Genomic DNA, 23,725 nt, shown 5'->3' on the forward strand with positions numbered 1-23,725 from the left:
GTGCATTGGTGTAGAGTTGAGTGGTGCAGAGTAGCGTGTAGTGGTGCAGAGTAAAGTGGCATAGAGCTCAGTTGCAGAAAGTGCAATGTTGCAGAGTAGTGTTATAGAGTGGAGTGGTGCAGTGTAGAGTTCAGTGGCATCAAGTAGAGTGGTGTAGAGAGCAGTGGTGTATAATAGTGTGGATTTACAGTGCAGTGTCAGAGTGCAGTGGTGTAGAGTAGATTAGAGTGGTGTACAGTGGACTGGTGTAGAGTGCAGTGATGCAGAGTAGAGTGGCAGAAAGTGCAGTAGAGTGGTGCAGAGTAGCGTGCAGTGGCATAGAGGGTCACAGAGTAGAGTGGTATAGTGTACATTAGAGTGGTGTAGAGTGCAGTGCCAGAGTGCAGTGGCGCAGAGTAGTTTAGAGGTGTGTGGAGTGGATTGGCATAGAGTGCAGTATTCTAGAGTGCAGTAATGCAGAGTAAAGTGATGTAGAGTGCAGTATAGTGGTATAGAGTAGAGTGGTTCAGAGTAGATTGGCATAGAGTTCAGTGGTGGAGAGTGTAGTGTTGCAGATTAGAGGGTCATAGAGTTCAGTGGTTTAGAGTGGCATTGAATGCTGTGGTGTCAAGTAGAACAGAGTGCCAGAGAGTGCAATGGTGTACAGTGTTGCAGAGCAGAGTATAGTGACGAAGAGTGCAGTGGTGCAGAGTAGATCTGTACAGAGTGCAGTGGCATAGAGAGGTGCAGAGCAGATTGACATAGAACATCGAACACTGGTAAAGTATACAGTAAACAAGGAATGCTCTATGGAGGGGACAAACTCAAGTTGGACAGCCTAAAACAATAAAGCCAGCAAATAGAAACAAAGCAAATGTGAGTTACAAACCACAAAACCAATGGTAATCAATGAGCGGAATGCATTCCCAAGAATGCGTTCTGAATGTCCCTATGATACTTTTAGCAAACCAGGTAGACTTTGACCTAAAATGCAGCAGCACTACAGCTCACCTGTCAGATTCCAAGTAATAAATTCCTTTATAAATAAATCACAATCAGGCATCAGATCAAAACACATTATATGAAGAAGACACACTGTTCATCCCAGAAGACATCCTACGGCTAGTGGTGGTTCACAAGGATGTGGCCACCAGTGACCATATGTAGCTGGGTATTCCTCATGGTAGCAGTCATGTTGGTAGTTCATAAAGGCCAAACACTAGTCTACAAACAAATGCACACATGCTCTGCACTCTAAATTAATCAGCCATCTTGGGAGCACCAGCTACACCTTTTTTTCCTGTAAATCAGAAATCTGACCCTACACACCATTGATCATCTTAGCACCTGTTTTAGTTTATGATGATGTAATCTTGCAGGTCTTTAATTTAGTACCATCAAATGTACTGTTGCCTTCTGCTTAGGTTACCATGTAGAGCACTTGCTTGCCTTATTAACACTTGGAAACACTTATGGGATACCCAGAGCTGTGGGACATGATATCAGCTTCTTGTGAACTGAGACAGTGTGCCCATGGCCATATTAAACCATGAAACTGTTGGAGAGCCCCGTGGTATGAATATAAATATGCTGAAGAGTCTTGATTTTCATTGATAGACCTACACTCAGGGAATAGTATCACCAGGCCACTCGTTCTTTTACCCAGCCTTCTGAGATGTATCTCTGCATTGCGGCAAACTATATGTGTAGATGCTATCATTCCTCCAGGAATGCTCAACAGTGACACTGGTCTTATTCACTACAACATATCAGTAAATTGTGCTTAAATCCCTGAGGTTCCACTGCCTAATAACCTCTCATAAACAAAAGTGTACAAAATATAAAGTATGGAACGAATCCTTCTTGGAAAAATACATTTAAATTAAATTTCAACATTCCCAGGTGTTTGTAAAAACGTACACATTTTTCTTCCATCCATCCCGAGGAACAAAATCACAACCTCTTGCAAAATGATTACATTTATTTGTGCAAATTCCTTGTTTTCTTGATGAAAAACATTTCACAATGGCTTGTTCAGTCCAGTCAAAAGGTTTCATCCATCACTAGAACTTTTTCATTGATAAAACTCGAGAAGAGCATTGTTGGAAAATGGTCCTCTCTGAAGGGTCACCCCAAACTTTTTGCCTTCCCCCTCCTCTTTTTCTGAACTCATTTTTTTTGGCTTTAGGACTCTGGGCACTTTACCAATGCTAACCACTGCTAAAGTGCATGTGCTCTCTCCCTAAAAACGTAGTAACATTTAATCATAACCAATTGGCATATTTCATTTACTTGTGAGTCCCTAGCAAAGTGCACTACATGTGCCCAGGGCCTGTAAATTAAATGCTACTAGAGAGCCTGCAGCACTGATTGTGCCACCCATATAAGTAACCCCTTAACCATGTCTCAGTCCTCCTATTGCAAGGCCTGTGTGTGCAGTTTCACTGCCACTTCGACTTGGCATTTAAAAATACTTGCCAAGTCTTAAACCCCCATTTTTACACATATTAGTATCACCTGAGGTAGGTCCTAGGTGACCTATAGGACCTGGTGCTATGTAAGTAAAAGGCAGGACATGTACCAATGTGTTTTACATGTGCTTGTGCTAAAAAAATCACCAATTCGCGTTCCACTACTGTGAGGCCTGATCCTCTCATAGACTGGCATTAGAACTACCCTCATATATGTTTAAGTGCTGGATTCTGTTCTGAAAGGAATAGCCATGTCATGTTTAGTCTGGCCAGAATGGTAATAGAAAATCCTGCTTACTGGTGTAGTTGGATTTAATATTACTAGTAATAGGGGGATGCTGAGTTGGAGCTTGAAACCAAAGAGAACTGCACCGAATGGCCCATGGAGAAGTGGTGCAAGCATGATAGCAGGGCTGCCGACCTCAAGAGAGTCACTGACTAAGTGGAGGAGAAAGAGTTCCAGGGCTCCAACCTTGAGACAGCAATGTTTGCGATCGGAGATCGGAGGCCCAGGGAGCAAAAGGCAAAGCAGAAAAGGGAAAAAGAGTTGGCGAAAGTAACTATCAAAAAGACGGATGTAGAGTTGATTATGAATGAAATGGAGATCCCACGTGCAACTGCTGAGCGGAGCCTGAGGGAGCATATGTGGAATGTGGTTGAAGCCCTAATTGCCCTCACAAACTGTATAATATGGTTGTGTTTGGAGCAACCAGGAGGGCTACAGTCACCATTTTTCCTTGCAGCAGGATCCGTCTTTCCCATATTTAAAGCACTTTTAGCACTTAAAACCAGTGTCTTGTCCCACAGGGAGCAGCCAGGAGGGCTACGGGCACCATCATTCCTTGCGGCAGGAACCACCTTGCCTGCACCTGCTGTATGTTTAGCGCCTTGTCCTGAAGGGAGGCACATAATCAGGTCAAGACTGGGCCAAGAGTGGGGCTATCTGCGCCAGTCAGTGCCCGGAAAAAGCTACCTTTTCAAACTCCAAAGGTATTGTGTTGTGGGATGATTTAATAGCTATGCCTGTTATTCTTTTGGGACTGCAATTTGTTCAACATCAATTTATATTTAGTGCAGCTGTCTCTTATTGTATCTTCTCTCTATGGACACAATAGATCTCTAAGAGGAGGAGATCATTCCTGGGAGGAACTGGATTTTTTTAAATTTCTGTCTAACAGATCTTGTTTGCAGAAGCAGCTACTTTGCCTGAGCACTAACAGATGGACCGTGCACCAGCAGTTGAGTGCTCCATTGCTTGTGGATGGGGTGCTACCAGCCAGGAGCAGGGGAGCCACTGCAGCTGGAAGCCCGTGTGTACGCTTACTGGCTGACGACTCAGGGGTCAAGGGAGCGGCGTGAAACTGGTACTCCTCTGCTAGTTCAAGTGGGAGGCAAGAGGCTCTGTGACCACCCACCCTGCGGACTCCCCAGCTCCAGCTAGAGGTTCCACCGTTCTAGGTGGCCTCCCGGATAGAGAAGTGAACAACTACAGCGACCACAGTGCCTTGTGACAGCAGCCACTTTTCTCACCACTTAAAACCAGTGGGTGCAATAAGTGCTGACAGTCTCCTGCTGCACAGGCCACACCCAGGCAAAGCCCGGGCCAATGGTGGGCCATTCTACGCCTGTCATCATCAGGAAGAGGCAGGGCAGGGCCACCTCCCCTTTAGCCCTACGGTTGGACCTACCATTTCTTCCTGGAAAGGTACTTATACAACCATATAGCGATTGGACTCATTGTGGTTTCATATTTCTCCATCAGCTTGGGCCTCCAGTACCAGAAACTGTGATGGCTAAAACTAATTTTGTCCATGCTTTATAGCTACCTCTACCTTATCCTGTTGATTTACAGGTTTGTGCGGCTTGGCTTTGCTGGAGCCCTTTTTCATTATATATATTTTTTTTGTCATTTTCACTTGAATTTGTGAGGTTGTTTCAAGAATTCAAGCTGAGGATAGGATGGGGACAGGAAAGTATTGGATGGGCAGAGGGCTCATATGTCCCCTGCCAGACCTACCTCAATTGACAGAATACTCCACAGAGGTATAAGAGTTATTAGTACTGAAATAGCCCTCACAGACAGGTGACTGTCATTGCACTCTGAGGATAGATTTGATCATGACGTTCCCTACACAATTGATGTGGCAACGACCCCCCCAGACCCGGTTAGATCGAGTTAGATCCTAGAGGCACCCTTGACTCTTGCTCAGCTGGCTTTGAGCAACCCAAAAAGAGAACAAGGAAGAGTAGGCAACCTACTGTGGGTAAAAGAAAAGCTAGGTTGGCCCCATCAGCTGTAGCTTCACCTCAGTTGAGTAGGAAGGTGCTGAGTGTTTTATCCCAGCCTGTGCCCACAGACAGGGGCACACCTGATATGTATAGGTCTATCTTGGGTGAATTTATCTCTAGGGTCAAGGACTTATCGGTAGAGCACTTACTTCCAATTTGTGCTTGCCATGCAACTACTGAGAATAAGACGGCAGAAATCAGTGAATTACAGACCCAGACGCAGTCAATACTCAATCAACCTCTAACACACAAGGGTAATGGTGGTGTCCCATTCCGGGGGTGGGTGGAGAATCACCTATTTGTGACCAAAGATCACCCTCCAATTCATCTAATCCAAGTACGGCCATACCGGTGGAGTAGTCATCCGTTAGTGGTCCTTGTAAGAACATTTTGGCCCCAAACACTTTCATCCTCCTTTCATCCTCCAGTCTGATCATGATATTAATATTTTAGAAAAAGTCACCTTTAGAAGGTGGGCATTTCTCTACAATGACTGCCATCTGTGCCTTATAGCTAGTCTCCAATCCATGTCTGGGCTGTGCTGGTTGACAGCTCCCCTTGTGCATTCCGCCCAGACAGCCAGAAGCACAGGAAACTCAGTCGCATCTGCATTCAACTGCATACTGAATGGGTCTCCCTGGGCAGAAAGGGTGGAGGGCTTTCTCTTACATTTCAAATGCCAGCAGCCTGCCTTCACACAAAGGATCGATAACCCCCCACAGAGATCCTGCCAAAAAGGACTGTGCTGAAAAGGGAACTTGTGCATTTCAAAACCACTCTTTGAAGTTTCCCCCACTTCAAATGCATTTGTGGGTATATATAAACGGGTCTTTGACCCCACCAAATCAGACACTTCTGAATATACACCTGAACTCTGTCAGTAGAGCTGCCTGGCTGCCCAAATGACTCATCTGGACTGCTTTGCTGAGAAGGACTGCTGCACTGCTGTTGCCTTGCTGCCTGCTGGCCTCATACTATGCTGGAAGGACTCTGCCTTCCCCATAAGTGTTCTCCAAGGGCTTGGATTGAGCTTGCCTCCTGCACTGAAGTCTCATGGACAGCAAAGCCTTGTTTGTCGATGCCAACACAGACACCACAGCCTGCTCCAGTCCCGTGGACCTAGCTGCATGCAACAGCCACATCCTGCAATACAAGTCTGACATTACTGCGATAACGCTGATGTCTGCAATGTTATCATGACATTGTGAAATTAACACTGCACCTTGACCGACTGGATCCATCGACCCCGCCGGGTCACAAGGAACCAACCCCTCGCCACCGATGCTCACAATCTCCCTTCTGCAACCGGACGGGACTGATGCCTCGCCTTCACCTGGCTCACCGTGCAGAACTGACACCTCACCTCACCAGATGCAGTAAAGGGACTGACGCCACACCAGGCCTAGCGACACCACACCTCCACGACTGTGTTTCTAAGTGCTTTAGTGAGATTTAATCTTTAAAAATGTAAAACTTTGCTTGAGTATACTGAATTTTCATTGTTACAACCTTTTTTTGTTCAGATAAATATTATCTATTTTTCTAAACCTGTGTGGTGTATTTTTGTGGTGTTTTCACTGTGCTGTTGTATGGGTTATTGCACAAATATTTTATACATTGCCTTCTAAGTTAAGCCTGACTGCTCAGTGCCAAGCTTCCAGAAGGGGGGCACAGGATAATTTGGATTGTGCTGTGACTTACCCTGACTAGGATTGTGGTCCCTACTTGGACAAGGGTGTATACCTCTGCCAACTAGAGACCCAATTTCTAAGAAGTATTAATAGAAAATCATTATCCATACATATCTTCAATTATCCTCTGGCCTGTATCATTGTTATATCTGTATCCCAGCAGTCGTAGAACACAGCACATGCTACTCCACTGGCAGTATTCTTTCTCTGGACAGAAAGGATGAGTTTTAGGTTTTCATAAAGCACCACCACACTGAGTAATAAACTAGTGTGAATGCTCTTAAACCTCACTGTGTGTGTTCCACAAACCCTACCTTTGGTGGTAGAAATAACCAGTCCTGTTCTTCACATGGTTATCTCAACAAATGGTGTTGGCAAGAAACATACAGCACTCCAATGTGGATGTAAAAATATGATGGCTACACCCATGTAGGGCTCCACCGGCTAAGAGATGGATCTAGCATAAATCGGTAGTTAGAGTGCCCAACAACTAAAAAAGAGAACACTCTTCACATCAGAAAAGTACTTGGGGCAGAATGTTGTCATTTGCTGGGATCCCTGGGGGCCTCTGGGTGCTGCTATAGTAGGTGTTAGAAATGTTCTAGGTGCTAGAAATGCATGTGCCATCAAGTGTCATCAATTAAAGTTTGCAACAAATATCTAACAAGTTCTTATCCATTGTCTTGCTTGATCTGTTCACAATTGTGTCGAACAGTATATTGAAGTCTCTTCCCAGATTACAGTCCTTGGGTTCTACTCATTACTTTGAGGCACAACTACAGGCAACAATTTGAACTCCTTGTACTGGGGGCCATACATACTTACAGATGATTGTGATCTTCTTAGTTTTCATCATCATATCCAATATGACGTAGTATCTACCTTCAAGATCTGTGATCTCCTGCAGTAGGCATCTGTGGGCCCTTCGCCAAGTTACCAAATTATGATAGTGGTGCCTTGTGCATATGAGCGGTAGAATGCAGTGTATATTTTATTTAACAACTTGGCCCTGAGGTTGCATTCTGTGGAGTGCATTAAGTGTATCTCCGGTTGAAGGCCTACACCAATTTCATGTTTGTATTGGTGAGCCAATACTTGGTGTGTCTTCAGTGGGACATTTAGCCCACGAACTTGCTGTTTCCAAACAAGCTCACATAGCGCTTGTCTGGAGGTTATTTAGAGAGGAGATTTGGAGGGAGATGGAAGGATATTTGTCACTCAAATCACTTAACAGCCCATCAACATTTTGGTAAGCCTTTAAGGCAGTAATACACAGAACACGTATTACCCAACAGACAGGAATCCCAAAGGACATTCTAAATTAACTGTCAAAGACTAGAAGCTGAGTTAAGGAACCTACATAAAACTTACTATGAAAGCAGGGACACAGGGACACAAGGACATTGGCAGATATGAGACAGGAACTTAATCAGTTCATGAAACAGCACACAGTGAACTTAAATATCTGGGGAGGGAGGCAAAGGCCAGATCATACAGGGAAGGAGATAGACCTAGCAAAATCATGTCAGGGTTACTAGCTGTCAAACCCACCTAGACATACCAGACATACTAGACAAGGAGATAAAAGATTAATTGAAAGCTATGGAGGTCAAAGACATCCTTGAGACTTTCTGAGACTTCTACACAAAGCCAACTATGTCTAAAGTGTGTCCATCAGCAAACGCGTTGAATAATCCTCTTGACACTATTGAAATGGCCTAGCTGGGAGCGGCACTTAGACAAATCCCTTAACATGCTGATCACAGCATAAGAGAACCAACTAGCAATTAAAAAACAAATGATAAGAACCCAAGACCAAAGTGCTTAATAGCCCAGTTAGGTACTAAGTAGTATGCACCTATATTAATACAGAAACTCTGAACTACTTTCCCCTCTCTCAGGGAAGCAATGATGCTCATGCTTGAGAAACCTGAACAAAACTGAAAAATATGACTCGTATTGACAACTCCCACAATAAATATTAACAATGAGATACTCTTGTGTAAACTAAGGCTCTGTGTAGGAGGCTGGCCTACTATCTAGTGTTCAAACTAAGCACATTGTGTAAGAGGTCAAGGCAACCACACGTTAGTTTCCAGAGGCAAAAACTAGATCACCTGATGCTCTAATTTTTTAAGTTGCTTGCTTGAGCAGTTAGGCTAATCTTGGAGAAGTGCTAAGCATGTGTTGTACTCACAGTACCAATCATGCATGACACACACTCAAGAAATAACTCAAAAGACCAATTTGATAAAAATACTTCAGATTTTTATAATTTTGAAGACCAAGATGATTAGGATACGTTAAGTACTTTTCGGGTTATGATTTTTCAAAGTTTTAATAAAGTTAGTGTTTCTGTGCGTAATTGCGTAGCATAGGAATCAATAGGCAGTCATTTTTTAAATTGCATTAAAAATCATACTGTTATGTTATGAGGGAGTCTGGCCTGGTTTGTAGTGGATACCTAAGGTACTTACACCTTATATCAGGTACATTTATCCCCTATTAGTGAAATGTAGACAGTTTTAAAAGCCAGGCTCTCTTGAGGTAACTGTAGCTAAGCAGCCAAGGCTTATCTAGGAGACATGCAAAGTTCTGCAATACCACTGTTGTCACACAGTACTCACACACATGAAAGAAAACACTCAGGCACTCATTACAACTTCAGTGGTATTTCTCCAAGATCGCCGAAGCAGCGGGCGTCAGTATACCACCAGTTCTGGCGTTATATCTGGCTCCCTATTATGACTTTTCCGCTGGGCCAGTGGACGGTAACAGTGTTTCCGTCTGCTGGCCCAGCGGAAAAGTCACATCAGCATTGCAGCCAGCTCGTAATAGAGCTGACGGCAATGTTGATGTGCAGCGGGGGCAGTAGCACCCGTCGCGCATTTCACTGCCTGAAATTCGGGCATGAAATGCGCGATGGGGCTGTGCCTGTTGGCCCCTGCACCGCCAGCCTTTCAATGGCGGTGTTTACCGCCGTGGACAGGCTGGCGGTTGGGGGCAGCTGTGACTACAACATTGCCCTGGGGATTATGACCGCCAGGCAGAAGGCTAGCGGTATGTTGGAGGGGCCGGCGGTATGGCCGTGGCTAATGCGCCACGGTCATAATAGCTGGTGAAACACCGCTAGCCTGTTGGCGGTGTTACAGCCAGCTTACTGCCAGCCGCCAGGGTCGTAATGAGGACCACAGTGTTACAAAATTGAAGGTACTTTATTTTGGTGACACAAATACCAAAGATACCATAGAGACTATACTCCCTTAGGAGGTAAGTAACACACAATTTATATACACTAGTATGCAGCAACAGGTTTAAAAACAGTTAGAAAACAGTGCAAATAATGAAAATCACAATAGTTAGAAATGGCCCTAGGGGGAACACAAACCATATACTAAAAAAGTGGAATGTGAATGTTGGTTTCCCACCTAGGGAAGTGTAGTGTGTAGAGGGGAGCTGGGGGCACTAGAAAACACCAAAGGTAAGTACTTGAACCCACCCCAGAGCCCAGGAAAGCAGGAGTAAAACACAGTAACTTTCCCACAACACACAGAAGCACAAGAAAGAAGATTATGCATGAACCAGAAGAGACTGCAATACACCAACTGTGGATTCCTGGACCTGAAGACCTGTGGAAGAAGGGGACCAAGTCCAAGAAGCACAGGAGAGTCCAGGGAGAACAGGACCCCTGCTAACCTTGATGAAGGTGCAAAAGGAGAACCACCGATGAAGAAGAACAGTCAGTACTGAACCCAAGAAGATGGATTCAGGTTCCTGGCTGGTGCAGATGATGTCCCACGCTGAATGGAAGATTGCAGTCTGGTTTGCGTTGCTGGAGTCCACCAACAAGCCTTAGCACATGCAAAGCTCGCAGTGAGCGGAAAATGGCGCTGCCCAGGGCCAGGAAGGACCAGGTGGATCTACCCAGGAGGGGGATTCAGAGGGGGCTCTTAGCAACTCAGAGAGCCCACAGAAGACCAGGCAGTGCTCACAGGAGTCCCACAGCATGGGGACAAAGAAGGTGCAAAAGGAGGCCCACACAGCACTACAACAAAGGCTCCCACGCCTCCGGAGAATGACTCAGGAAGATGTGCGTTGCAGGATAGAAGACTGGGAGTTGGAGCTGCATGGTGCATGAAGAACTTTGTGGAAAGATGCCAGCAAGCATTGGCAACTATAAAACACCTGGTGCACGGGGGTACTGTCTTGCGTGGGGAGGCAAGCTCTTACCTCCACCAAAGTAGGACAGTAGGACGTCAGAACCGTTGGGGCCACTTCAGTCCACCACCTGTGAGGCAAGATCCATGCAACTCATCAGGAGAGGGGACCCACGCTGTCGGACATCGATGCAGTGAGGTGCCTGCTGAAGCAGGGGAGTAACTCCTTCACTCCAAGGGAGATTCCTTTGCTCTTCTGGTGCAGGCTGAAGACAGGCTGTACTCTGAGAATGCACAACTGGGAAACAGTTGCAGTTGACTGCAGGAGCTGAAGATACAATGTTGCAGAAGTCGTCTTTGCTTCTTTGTTGTAGTTTGTAGAGTTTCTGGAGGGCCTAGATGCAGTTTCTTCAGTGAGAAGGTGAAGTAGAGAATGCAGAGGATTCCTGCTGGAGTCTTGCAATCCGAATCAGAAGAACCACCCAAAGGAGAGATCCTAAATAGCCTTGAAAGGGGGATTGGTTACCTAAATAGGTAAGCACCTATGAGGGGAGGGTTCTGAAGTCACCTGCTGGCACTGGCCACTCAGATGCTCCCAGAGTACCCTACCAACTTGGAATCCAAGATGGCAAAACCCAGGGAACCTCTCAAGGAGCTCTGAGCACCCCCCGGGGGTGGTGATGGACACGGGAGTGGTCACTCCCCTTTCCTTTGTCCAGTTTTGTGCCAGAGCAGGGACTGAGGGTCCCTGAACTGGTGTAGACTGGATTATGCAAGGAGGGAACCATCTGTGCCCTTCAAAGCATTTTCAGTGGCTTGGGGAGGCTACACCTCCCAAGCCTGTAACACCTATTTCCAAAGAGAGAGGGTGTAACACACCTCTCCCAAAGGAAATCCTTTGTTCTGTCATCCTGGGCTTGAGCTTCTCAAGCAACAGAAGGGCAAAAACCTGTCTAAGAAGTGGCAGCAGGTTGGGCTGCCTGGAAAACCTCGGAAGGCTGGAATGGCCTACTGGGGGGCCTCTAAGGAGCCCCCAGAGTGCATGGAATCATGCAACCAATGCTTGCAAAAGCCTTGGGGTATGATTCCAAAATGTTTGATACCAAACTAACAAGTTACTTACCTTCGGTAACGACTTTTCTGGTGGATACATTAGCTACCTGTGGATTCCTCACCTAATGAATGCTCCCATGGCGCCAGCATTCGACGGAAATCTTCTTCCTAGCTTCTGCACATCGACGAGGACGTCACATTAGCCCACGTGACGCCGTCTGACGTCATACAGGCAATAAGAGGTCCTCGCCGACGTGCCGACGTCAGTACCAACATTTTTTACGTGCATGAGAACAATAACACAATGCAATGAAAGATCAAGGCAACATCCCATAACATTGTAAATCACACAACATTGCAATAAAATGGCTGTAGATTTAATATAATTTTTTTTTTTTTTTTTTATCAAAGCAAATATATACTAATTATGTAAATACACAAAGATATATATATATATATCTACATATATATATATATATATACAAGTATCCATATATACAAAATCTATTGCAGTCTTGAAGACCAAGAGGAGCACACTCAAGGATTACTTGGTAAGAGCAAAAAGGCAACGGGGAGGCGGGTGGGACCGTGAGGAATCCACAGGTAGCTAATGTATCCACCAGAAAAGTTGTTACCGAAGGTAAGTAACTCGTTCTTCTGATGGATACAACTACCTGTGGATTCCTCACCTAATGAATAGAGTCCCAAAGCAGTACCACGCCCGGTGGTGGGTGCCTAAATGGTCAAACCAAGAAATCCTCCAGCACTGACCGTGCAAAATGGCCGTCCCTTCTGACCTCAGAGTCCAAACAGTAATGTTTCGCAAAAGTGTGAAGGGACGACCAAGTTGCGGCCTTGCAGATGTCGACCACAGGAACACCTCTGGCCAAGGCCAAAGTGGCCGACTTAGCTCTGGTGGAATGAGCTCTAATACCATCAGGAGGATCCTTCTTTGCTAAAGAGTAACAGATTTTAATGCAAAGAACAACCCACCTGGAGAGTGTTCTCTTGTGGACTGCCTTTCCTCTCCTCTTGCCCACGTATCCGATGAACAGCTGATCCTCCAGCCTGAAATCCTTTGTTCTATCAATGAAGAAGCTTAATGCCCTCTTTGGGTCCAAGTGATGTAGTCTCTCTTCCTCCTTTGAAGGATGAGGCGGAGGATAGAACGTGGACAAATCGCCTGGGCCAAATGGAAGGGTGAAACAACCTTCGGGAGGAAAGCAGCCTTGGTCCTCAACACCACCTCATTCCCATAAAAAGTTGTATAAGGGGGTTTTACCGATAAGGCCTGCAACTCACTCACTCTCCTTGCAGATGTTATAGCCACCAGGAAGACTGTTTTAATAACTAAATACCTTAAGGGGCAAGAATGCATAGGCTCAAAAGGGGACCCCATAAGGAAAGTCAGGACCAAGGATAAATCCCATTGAGGCATAACGAATGGTTTTGGAGGATATTTATTTAGAAGACCTTTCAAGAATCTAAGAACAATAGGGGATTTAAATAACGATGGTTGGTCTGGAAGACAAATGAAGGCTGACAAGGCAGACAAGTAACCTTTAATAGCCACTGCACAACCTTTCTGCGCTAGTGACAAAGCAAAAGACAAACATCTGACAGATGAGCATGTAAGGGATCAATCTGTCTCTCTCCACACCACATAACAAATTTAGACCACCTATTAGCGTAGATAGATTTAGTGGAGTGTCGCCTGGCCGCTAATATAACATCCACTACATCAGGCGGGAGAGAGAAGGAACTCAGGTTGCCCCGTTCAATCTCCAGGCATGTAGGTGCAGACTCTGGAGGTTGGGGTGTAAAACCTGCCCCTGCGACTGCGAGAGGAGGTCTGCCCTGAGAGGGAGACGGAGCGGAGGGCACAGCGAGAGTTGGAGAAGGTCAGAGTACCACACCCTCCTTGGCCAATCCGGAGCTATTAAGAATACTTGGGCCCGGTCTTGGCGAATCTTCCTCAACACTCGAGGAATCAAGGGTATGGGGGGAAACACGTAAAGCAACTGGTCGCACCAGGTTATCTGAAACGCATCCCCCAACGCTCCCTGCACCGGATACTGGAGGCTGCAGTATAACGGACATTGCGTGTTCTCCAGAGTGGCAAACAGATCTATCCGAGGAAACCCCCACATCTGGAAGATTAAACGGACTTGTTCTGGATGGAGACGCCACTCGTGGTCGGCCGAGAAATGGCGACTGAGACTGTCCGCACGTACATTCAAGAACCAGGCCAGATGATTTGCTACCAAGCAAATCTGATGGTCCTTTGCCCAGGACCATAGTCGAAGAGCTTCTCTGCAGAGAAGGTACGACCCTACTCCTCCCTGTTTGTTTATGTACCACATCGCGGTAGTATTGTCCGTCAGGACCTGTACCGACTGACCACGAAGGGAAGGGAGGAAGGCCTTGAGAGCCAGACGTACAGCCCGCAACTCCAACAGATTGATATGAAAAATCTGTTCCTCTGGAGACCAAAGCCCTTTGATATCCAGATCCCCCAGATGAGCTCCCCACCCTAGAGTGGAAGCATCCGTTATGACCGTGGTCACTGATGGTGACTGCACGAACGGCTTTCCTTGTGAAAGATTGTTGCCCGCAATCCACCACTTCAAGTCCACAGCAGCATCTCTGGAGATCTTGACAGCACCTTCCAGATCTCCTTTGTGTTGAGACCACTGCCTTCGGAGGCACCACTGAAGAGCCCTCATGTGCCAGCGAGCATGCGTGACCAACAGTATGCAGGAGGCAAACAGACCGAGCAGACGAAGGACCTTGAGGACTGGAACTACAGCTCCATTTTGAAACATTGGAATCAACTCCTGAATATCTTGAATCCGCTGAGGCGGAGGAAAGGCTCGATTCAATGTTGTATCCAGTACTGCCCCTATGAACAGGAGGCGCTGAGAGGGCTCCAGGTGAGATTTGGGCACGTTCACCGAAAAGCCCAGGTCGAACAACAACTGGGTTGTTGACTGCAGATGATGCGACACAAGCTCCGGGGACTTGGCTTTGATCAACCAGTCGTCCAAGTAAGGGAATACTGCTATCCCCTTCCTTCTGAGCTCTGCCGCAACCACCGACATCACCTTTGTGAAGACTCGAGGTGCTGAAGTAAGACCAAACGGGAGGACCGCAAACTGATAGTGCTGCGACCCTACCACAAACCGGAGATACTTCCTGTGCGACTTGAGTATCGGGATATGAAAATAAGCATCCTACAAGTTGACAGACACCATCCAATCTTCCTTGTTCAACGCCAAAAGCACCTGAGCTAGGGTAGCATCTTGAACTTTTCCTGTTTGAGGAACCAATTCAAGATCCTCAGGTCCAGGATTGGTCTCAACCGACCATCCTTCTTGGGAATCAGGAAGTACCTTGAGTAACAACCTCGACCCCTTTCCTGCTCTGGGACCAACTCCACCACGCCCTTTGAAAGGAGGACTTGAACCTCCTGTTCTAACAACAGGAGGTGTTCTTCTGAACAATAAGATGGGCGGGCGGAATGGGGAGTGGAAACTCCCGAAAGGGAAGGGTGTAGCCTTTTTACACAATGCTGATAACCCAAGTGTCCGATGTAATAGTCTCCCACTTGTGGAGAAAATGCCGTAAACTTCCCCCTACAGGAGAGGAGTGAGTGGGAAATGGTGGAAGCCTAAGGCTGCTTTCCCTGCTGCACCCCTCCAGAGGACGAGGAAGAGGCAGAGTGCTGCTGAGAGGCTCCCCTAGTGCGGGCCCTACCCCTCCCTCTAAATGATCTATAGGAGAGGGAAGAGGTGGGTTGCTGGAATCTCCCCCAAAAGGAAGAGGAGGAAGAGCCACTCCCAAATCCACGAAACCTCCTGAAAAATCTGGAGGAGGCAGAAGAAGGGGCTTGCAGCCCTAATGATTTGGCTGTGGCCCTGCTTTCTTTAAATCTCTCCAAGGCCGAATCCGCTTTGGCTCCAAACAGTTTGTCCCCATCAAACGGGAGGTCCAACAGGGTCGACTGCACGTCCGCAGAGAACCCTGAGTTGCGGAGCCAGGCCTGTCTCCTTGCCACCACAGCCGTGCCCATCGCCCTAGCCACTGAGTCGGTCGTGTCCAGCCCAGACTGGATAATCTGGGTTGCGGCAGCCTGGGCATCCGAGACAACGTTCAAAAGACCCTGGGGAAGCTCTGTAAATGAAGATGATATATCGTCCATAAGAGCATGGATGTATCTCCCCAGAATGCCAGTCGCGTTGGTGGCCTTCAACGCCAAACTGCAAGAGGAAAATATCTTCTTGGATTGTGCGTCCAGCTTTTTGGAGTCCCTGTCTCCTGGTACCGTCGGGAAAGATCCAGGCGCTGACCTAGAGGAACAGGAGGCTTGCACCACCAAGCTCTCCGGCGTAGGGTGTCTAGACAGAAAGCCAGGGTCAGATGGCGCCGCCCGATATCTCCTGGCCACAGCCCTATGAACAGCTGAGGAAGATCCTGGCTTCTTCCACACCTCTAACACCGGATCAAGCAAAGCCTCATTGAATGGCAAGAGAGGCTCCGCTGCAGCAGAGGCCGGATGTAGTACCTCAGTCAGCAAATTCTGCTTCGCCTCTGCCACCGGCAAAGGCAGGTCCAGAAAGTTAGCTGCCTTTCTTACCACTGTGTGAAAGGTAGCAGCCTCCTCCGTATACTCCCCTGGAGATGATAGGTCCCACTCAGGGGAAGTATCCAGCCCACTGGCTGTATCTAGACCATGAAATCCATCACCAGAGTCCTCAACCTCTCCTTCCTCCAAGACTCGTTGGTATTCTTGCTCTTCCAAAAGACAGAGAGCACGCCTTCTCAAGTGCAGTCTCTCCTCGATACACGGAGTCGACATGGCCTCCGCTGAAGTCGAGGATCGGCGCCGATCTCCGGAACCATCCGACGCCGCGTCCTGCGCCACAGGCAGCTTCGGCGCCGAGGTAGGAGCCGGACGAAGAAAGTCACGTCTTGGAGTCTCTGATGGACCCGCCGGAGTCACAGGACGAAATCCTGAAGTCGATGGGATGGAAACCTCCGGGGCCAAAACCTCTGGAGCCACCGGAGCGTCCACCGGCGCCGGCGCCGAGCCCACATTCCCTAACGGGAGAAAGGGCATAAAGGGTGCCGGCCGTAGAGGCGAAGGATCACCCAATGAAAAGGCCAAGGGCCCCGAAGGACCAGCCGGAGCACCTCCTGGAGCCATCTGCTGAAAGATGGTATACATCGCATTCAGAAATGCGGTATTATCGGCTCCAGGGATGGGAAAAGCCGGATACTGGGGTGCCTGGATCGAAGGCGACCCCGACGCCAGCCTCGACATCCGCGACGCCGGAGAAAACACATGAGGCTGCGTCACCTCAATCACAGACGCCTGTCCAGGCGAAGTCGGTGACGCCGGAGAGGGCAACGGCGTCGATGGATGCGGCGTGACCGTGGGACTAACCTCCCAAGTCTTCCGACGCCGACCTGAAGGCGACCTCAAATGAGACTCCTTGCTGGAATGGCGCCGTGAACCACTACGGCACCGGGAGTCTCGATGACGCCGATGAGACCTTGGCGAAGAAGACTTCTTATGATTTTTTTTCTCCTTTCTTTTCGACTTCGCCATGAACAGTTTAGCCTCAAGTTCTTTCAGGGCCTTCGGATTCATGTGCTGACATGAATCACAAGTTGCAACGTCGTGGTCAGAGCTTAAACACCATAAACAGTTGGAGTGAGGATCAGTAACGGACATCTTGCCGCCACACTCTCGACAGGGCTTGAAACCCGACTTCCTCTGAGACATTATCACCGCAGAGCGAAATCCACGCAGCAGAAAATACACTGTAACTATGAAAGTAACACTAGCTGCCTCGAAGATAACCGTTTTGAATGCACGGAAAAAAAGAAACTGACGTCGGCACGTCGGCGAGGACCTATTATTATCTGTATGACGTCAGACGGCGTTGCGTGGGCTAATGTGACGTCCTCGTCGACGTGCAGAAGCTAGGAAGAAGATTTCCGTTGAATGCTGGCGCCATGGGAGTATTCATTAGGTGAGGAATCCACAGGTAGTTGTATCCATCAGAAATGCCTATGTTCGGAGTTACCACTATGTAGCTGGACATAGGTAGTGACCTATGTTCAGTACACTCGTAAAATGGCATCCACACACTCACGAAGTCTGGGAAAATGGTCCTGGAGGTTGTGGGGGCACCTCTGTTAGTGCAGGGGTGCCCTCACACACATGTACTTTGTACCCTGTCCTCAGGGCTATAGGACCTGCTATAGGGGTGACTTATAAGTGACCTGGTGCAGTGTAAATGGCAGTGAAAGGGTGCATGCACCCTTTCAGACAGGCCGCAATGGCAGTCCTGCAGAATCCTTTTCATGGGCTCCCTATGGCAAAAGATATGCTGCAGCCCATAGGGATCCCCTGGAATCCCAATGCCCTGTGTATCTAGGTACCATTTATTAGGGACTTATAAGGGGGCACCAGTATGCCAATTGTGGATGAAATACTGGGCTGCCAGTTAGCAACAACCATAATTTAAGGGAGGGAGCATAACTACTGGGGTCCTGATTAGCAGGATCCCAGTAGACGCAGTCAAACACACTGACAAACAGGCCAAAAGTGGGGGTAACAAACCTAGAAAGAGGCTACTTTCCTACATGTTGCACTCTCTTCTTTTGCAGGATAGTCGAAGCAGTTGGCGTGCACCTTGTGCCAGCTGGAGAACCTTGGACGGCTCCCGGTTCCGGCGGGAGCAGAGCTGGAAAGTATCTTGGCACAGGAACAGGGACACTTGGAGGGACTGCCTGGAAAAAGAGATGGTTTGCAAATTTAACAGTGGTGCCTTGGGATCCCCTTGGTCTGTCAAGGTCGCAAGGGGTTAGGGACCCGTGGAGCACAGCTTGTTCCACGTTGCAGGGCACAGGACGGCTGGATGCAGTGCAAGTTGGTGATCCAGGAGCTGAACGCAATGGAGCCATTTGGAACTGGAGGTGAGTCTCTTTGAGGTTGGCTTGCAGGACAACGGTGGCACTCTGGTAGGAGGTCCAGTGTGTTCCTGAAGTCCCTTGACCGGGGCTTTCTCCTGGTCCAGCTGCAGCTCTCTTGGAATCTAATGTACACTGGCTAGTACCTGGGGTATAGGCACGACTCAGCCACTTCAGGGTGTAGTGCCACCAAAGTTGGCACACTTATAGCCCTCGTCCGTGCTGTTGTCTGTGTGTTGTTGGGTCTGTCTGCAATTTCCGGTTGCAGAGATATTGGCCAGTCAGTGAAGTGACCCACACTGGCTTGTTGGTTCTTGCTGCTTTCTTGAGTGGTGCCTCCGCTCAGGAGGGAGATTTTGAGCTATTTGCAAAGCCGGGTGGTCCTCAGGGTCTTTTGAGGTCAGTCCAGTGGTCAACTCCTCTGCAGCGGCAATTGTCGGAACACAGGTGCAGAAGTCAGGGTTTGGCACCTTTTCTGGTGCAGCATGTCCTTAGTTCTCGAGCTGTGGGTCTTCTTGGTGCTGTCTTCTCTTTGTTCTTTCAGATCTGATTTCTTGGTCTCGGGGTGCCCACTAAATACTTAATTTAGTGGTTGTTTTAGGGGGAACCTGGTAGCGTCCAATGGGACACTTACCTTTGGGTGGCAACACCCACTATAGTGACCACTTCCTGTGGGAAGGGTCACTTTCCTAAACCTAATTGGCTATTTTCCTCTATTCCAAGATGGAGGAAACTGAATTTGATGACCACCTCGCAGGAAACATCTTAGGGAAGGCGCATGCCAGGTACCACCACTCCTCCTTACCTTTGTTAGGTTTCCCACCTTTGCTCCTGCCAAAAGGGGGGTTCGCAAAGGGGGTTTGTTGGAGGCTGGCCCACTATGCAGTGTGCTAAAACTGAGCACACTATGCAGAGGGTTCAGGCAACCACACACTGGTTTCCAGGGGTAAAAATTAGACCACCTAATGCTCCAATTTTTAAGGTAGCTGGTCGAGCAGTTAGGCTGAACCAGGAGTTGTGCTAAGTATTTGCTGTACTCACAAATCAAATCATGTACCACACACACTCAATGAATAACTCTAGACCAGAATTTATAAAAATGCTTCAGACATTTATATAAATTTTAAGACCAAGATCTTTAGAATATGTTAAGTACTTTTCAAGTTATGACTTTTTAAAATGTTAGCAAATTTTGTCTTTCTGTGCGTAATTTCACACCATTGGAATCAATAGACAGTCACTTTTAAAAATGCATTAAAAATTGCACGATTGAGTTACCAGTCTTTTGCAGGGTGGTTGCAGCAGTCGGTGGGCACGCTATGCCAGCTGGAGAGTCTCGGGCAGCTTTTGATTCCGGCAGGAGCAATGTTGGAGAGGTTCTTGACATAGGGCCACCTTGAGGGGCCACTTGGAAAAGGAGCTGGTTTGCAGATTTAAAGATGGTGCCTTGGGCTCTTGAGGTCGCAAGGTGTTGGGGACCCAGGGCACACAGCAGATCCCGCAATGCCAGGCTCAGGGCGGCCAGGTGCAGGGCGTTTTGGAGGTCTTGGATGCTGTGTGCAACGGAGTCCACTGGAGCTGGAGGTGAATCTTTTTGAGGGCAGCTTACAGGACAACAGGGGCACTCTGGTCGGAGGTCTGGGGTGTTCCTGAAGTCCCTCAACTGGGGCTTCCTCCTGATCCTTTTTCAGCTCTGGGGGAGCTGGTTTTCTACTGGTCCGATGTCAGCTGACCAGTACCCAGGGTATTGCTGTATCTCAGACACTAGAGGGTGCAGTGCCACCAAGCTTGGCACATATGTGGGTCACTTCCAGATGATCGTTGGTGTGTCTTCAGTCACAGAGATACCAGTGATTCAGTGAAGTGACCTTCACTGGTTTGTTGGTCCTTTGCAGGTTTCTTATGTTTCTTGAGTGGTGCCTCCACTCAGGAGGTAGATTTAGGCTATTTGCAAAGCCTATAAGTCTTCTGGGGGTTTTGAGGTCAGTCCAGTGGCCACCTCCTCTGCAGTGGCGATTGTTGGGACTCTGGTGCAGCAAGCAGGGGTCTTGTTGACTCTTCTGGCACAGCAGGTCCTCGGTTCTTGTCCTTGAGGGTTCTTTAGTGATGTCTTCTTTCTTCCTGTTCAATCTAAAGTCCTGGTCTAGGGAGACCACTAAATACTGAATTTAGTGGGTGTTTTAGGGGGAACCTGGTAGTGTCCAATGGGACACTTATACCCTTGGGTGGCTACACCCACAACAGGGACCACTTCCTGTGGGATGGGTCACTTCCCTAAACCTTAAAATTAAATAGATTGTTATTCAATTTCCCCTGTGAATCATATTCATATACGCTGTTTTTGTCCAGTGAGATAGGAATTAGATCAAATCCGTTTTTGGAAACGGTGCTGCCATCCAAGCACCTGGGGTTTTGCCAATCCATGGGGTTGTCCTGAATGCACTCGTGCTCGGCAAAAAAAAGTATTGTAAGCTTGTAAAAAGTAGCACCCACGTTGGGTTGCTCTTGTTTGCATTTTGACTTCTCCTTGGCAGAATTCAGGTCCTCTGACATTTGGGGTTCAGTAGTTTGTTGGGAGGCTAACTGGAAAAGATGCAGTAGTTCCTCCTAAAGATTTCCAGAGTGCAAGTTACTATCTTTTTCACCAAGGAGTTCACAATCTCTGATAGGTTCCCTGATAGGTTCCCATCCAAAGGAATAAATTCATCCTCCTCATATAAGTCCTTGTCTTCCATCTGCATGATTGCTTAAGGAGTAATAATATAAGCCCAAGCATGTCACTTAGTTGCTTTAACAGTGTCTGATGTTGCAGGTTTTTGGAAGGAGGAATAAGCTACGAGCTTAGCAGCCCCTTCGACAATAGCATTCCTAAATGGCCTTGATTTAAGCACAACCACTTCTGGAGTAAGGTGCTAGGCTTGGGACACTGACCTTGTACGAGACACGGATGATGTGACGGCCAGAGGTGTGTCCTGCTGAAAAGCGCTGAGCATTAGTAATACACAGGCTAGCACATAGATCTGGCCTGGCATCTCCAGTGAGAAAAACAATCAGCTCTGCTGTGTCTGCTCTGTCTCTTTGGGCCTGATTTCCCAATTCAATCGTTCTGCTGCAGACCCAGATGGCGACCAAACTGATGAAGGAGAACTCTCTCTAGCGGTCAGAGCACCACTCAGCACTGCATGCTCACGAATGTTGCTAACTCAGCCTGCTAGGAGGGGTAGATATGGTTATCATGCCACACCAGGGAGGAACAGCCATTACAATGCAACCGTTTCCTCGCAGTACCATTACAATGTTGCCGGTACAACGCAGGTACCATTCCCACGCATGCCTTTACAGCGAACTTCAGTTTTGCTAGTAAAGGCCAGTATTGAGTCTTTTGATATATGTGTATGCATGTTTATATATCAGCACTCAGAGAGCACTGGCAAATAAGTTTTATGGACGAACTACGGGACACGTGTTGGCGTGAAACCGCCTTTGTCAACTTCGCGGTCGCCATTTTAACACTTGCGTTTATACCTCATATTACATCATGTGATTCGAAAGCATAATATCTAGGCTTCTGACAACGGCACATTCCATCTGCTGCATGCGAAAAGTATTTAAGTAATCCTTATATCTTCTATCATATATTTACAACTAATTATTTTTAATAACTGTTAACCTTACAAATAATTGTCCACCTTGTGAGTAACATCGCATCATACAATGATGATATGTGGTTACATAATCAAATGGACTTAACTTTCAAGCAACATGACAGTAAAAATTAAAAAATCAACAATCAAAAAATGTATCAAACAATGTGTGACACCCTCATTGTAAATAACATTAACAATCTGATCTTTCAATGAAATTGTGGAGCAACAAGAGACCCCACTGTATAATACTCCTGATGTACCCAAAACATAGATCCACTGAACACACAGTGCCAAATAATGTCACATGTCTGTACCTATGTGCGAATACTGAACTAGTTGATATGTATTGACAATTCTTCAGGAATATTCAAACCATTCGGTTCTTTAGCATCCAACTTGATAATATATCTGGATTCGAACATGCGTAATTTCAGTTCTCTATTACCACCTCTTATATCATGGGGAATACCATCTATAATGCTGTAGCTTATATCTTGCAAATTATCAGCATGGTGACGGTGCATGTGACGTTCAACCGGATAGGAATCATCATTATGTTGTATGGTTCTCAAATGCTGTAAAATGTGTTTATATGCTTGTAATTTGGTACTGCCTACATATATTTTAGGACAGCTGCATCTCAAAATATATATCACATATTCACTTTTACAGGTGTAATGGCCCTTAATGGTATGTATAGTTTTCTCTCCTAGCCATAAAGATTTCATGTTTACTCCGTTTTTTAACGCTTTGCATTTTGCACATTTAAAAAAACCATCTTGTTGTTTGAACCACTCTGGTTGCATGACCACAGTCTTCATGTCACTTTTAACTAGGATGTCACGTGTAAATTTACTTCTTTTATATGTTATTGTGGCGCATTCGGTATCGCTTTGCCAATAACAGGATCACTTTGTAATATATGCCAATGCTTGCACAAAATTTTCCTAATCTGAAAATGCGCTTAACCAAATCACAAGAAATGTAATCACCTTTCATGACGCATTTCAGCCGAGCAGCGGCCTTGATCACACAATCACGTGCTGCTCGGCCAAAACGCATCGTGAAAGGTGACTACATTCCTTGTGATTTGGTTAAGCACCTGAGCAAGTGTTTTTGTGGAGGTTTTGGACTATAATAATATATATATATATATATATATATATATATATATATATATATAGTTACTGAAAAAAACAAAGGACACAGGGACATTATAGTTAGGAAATAGAATTACAAAAAACATATAAATTCACTTTAAAACAACAGGTTACAGGGAGGGACATTATAGTTAGGCTCACATTTTAAACATAGAAAATCATAGAAATTCACTTTGTATAGTTAAAGTTATCTCAAGTTACTTTAACTTGTGCCCTAAGGTCAAAAATTCACTGCAATGACATTGATATTATCAATGATATTATCAAAGATGTCATGAGGGCAGTAATTTGTGGGGT

At 46.8% G+C, this 23,725-nt stretch overlaps 1 protein-coding gene and 1 pseudogene across 1 annotated transcript in view; one reads left to right on the top strand and one right to left on the bottom strand.

Moving 5' to 3' along the window:
- Positions 1–23,725, bottom strand: part of AMPD1 (adenosine monophosphate deaminase 1) — a 1,595,039-nt gene that overhangs the window by 297,711 nt on the left and 1,273,603 nt on the right. The gene's annotated exons all lie outside the window — the stretch shown is intronic.
- Positions 1,529–23,725, top strand: part of LOC138302218 (huntingtin-interacting protein K-like) — a 42,966-nt pseudogene continuing 20,769 nt past the window's right edge.

The sequence above is a fragment of the Pleurodeles waltl genome, chromosome 6 (assembly GCF_031143425.1).
Source record: "Pleurodeles waltl isolate 20211129_DDA chromosome 6, aPleWal1.hap1.20221129, whole genome shotgun sequence".
Lineage (NCBI taxonomy): Eukaryota > Metazoa > Chordata > Amphibia > Caudata > Salamandridae > Pleurodeles > Pleurodeles waltl.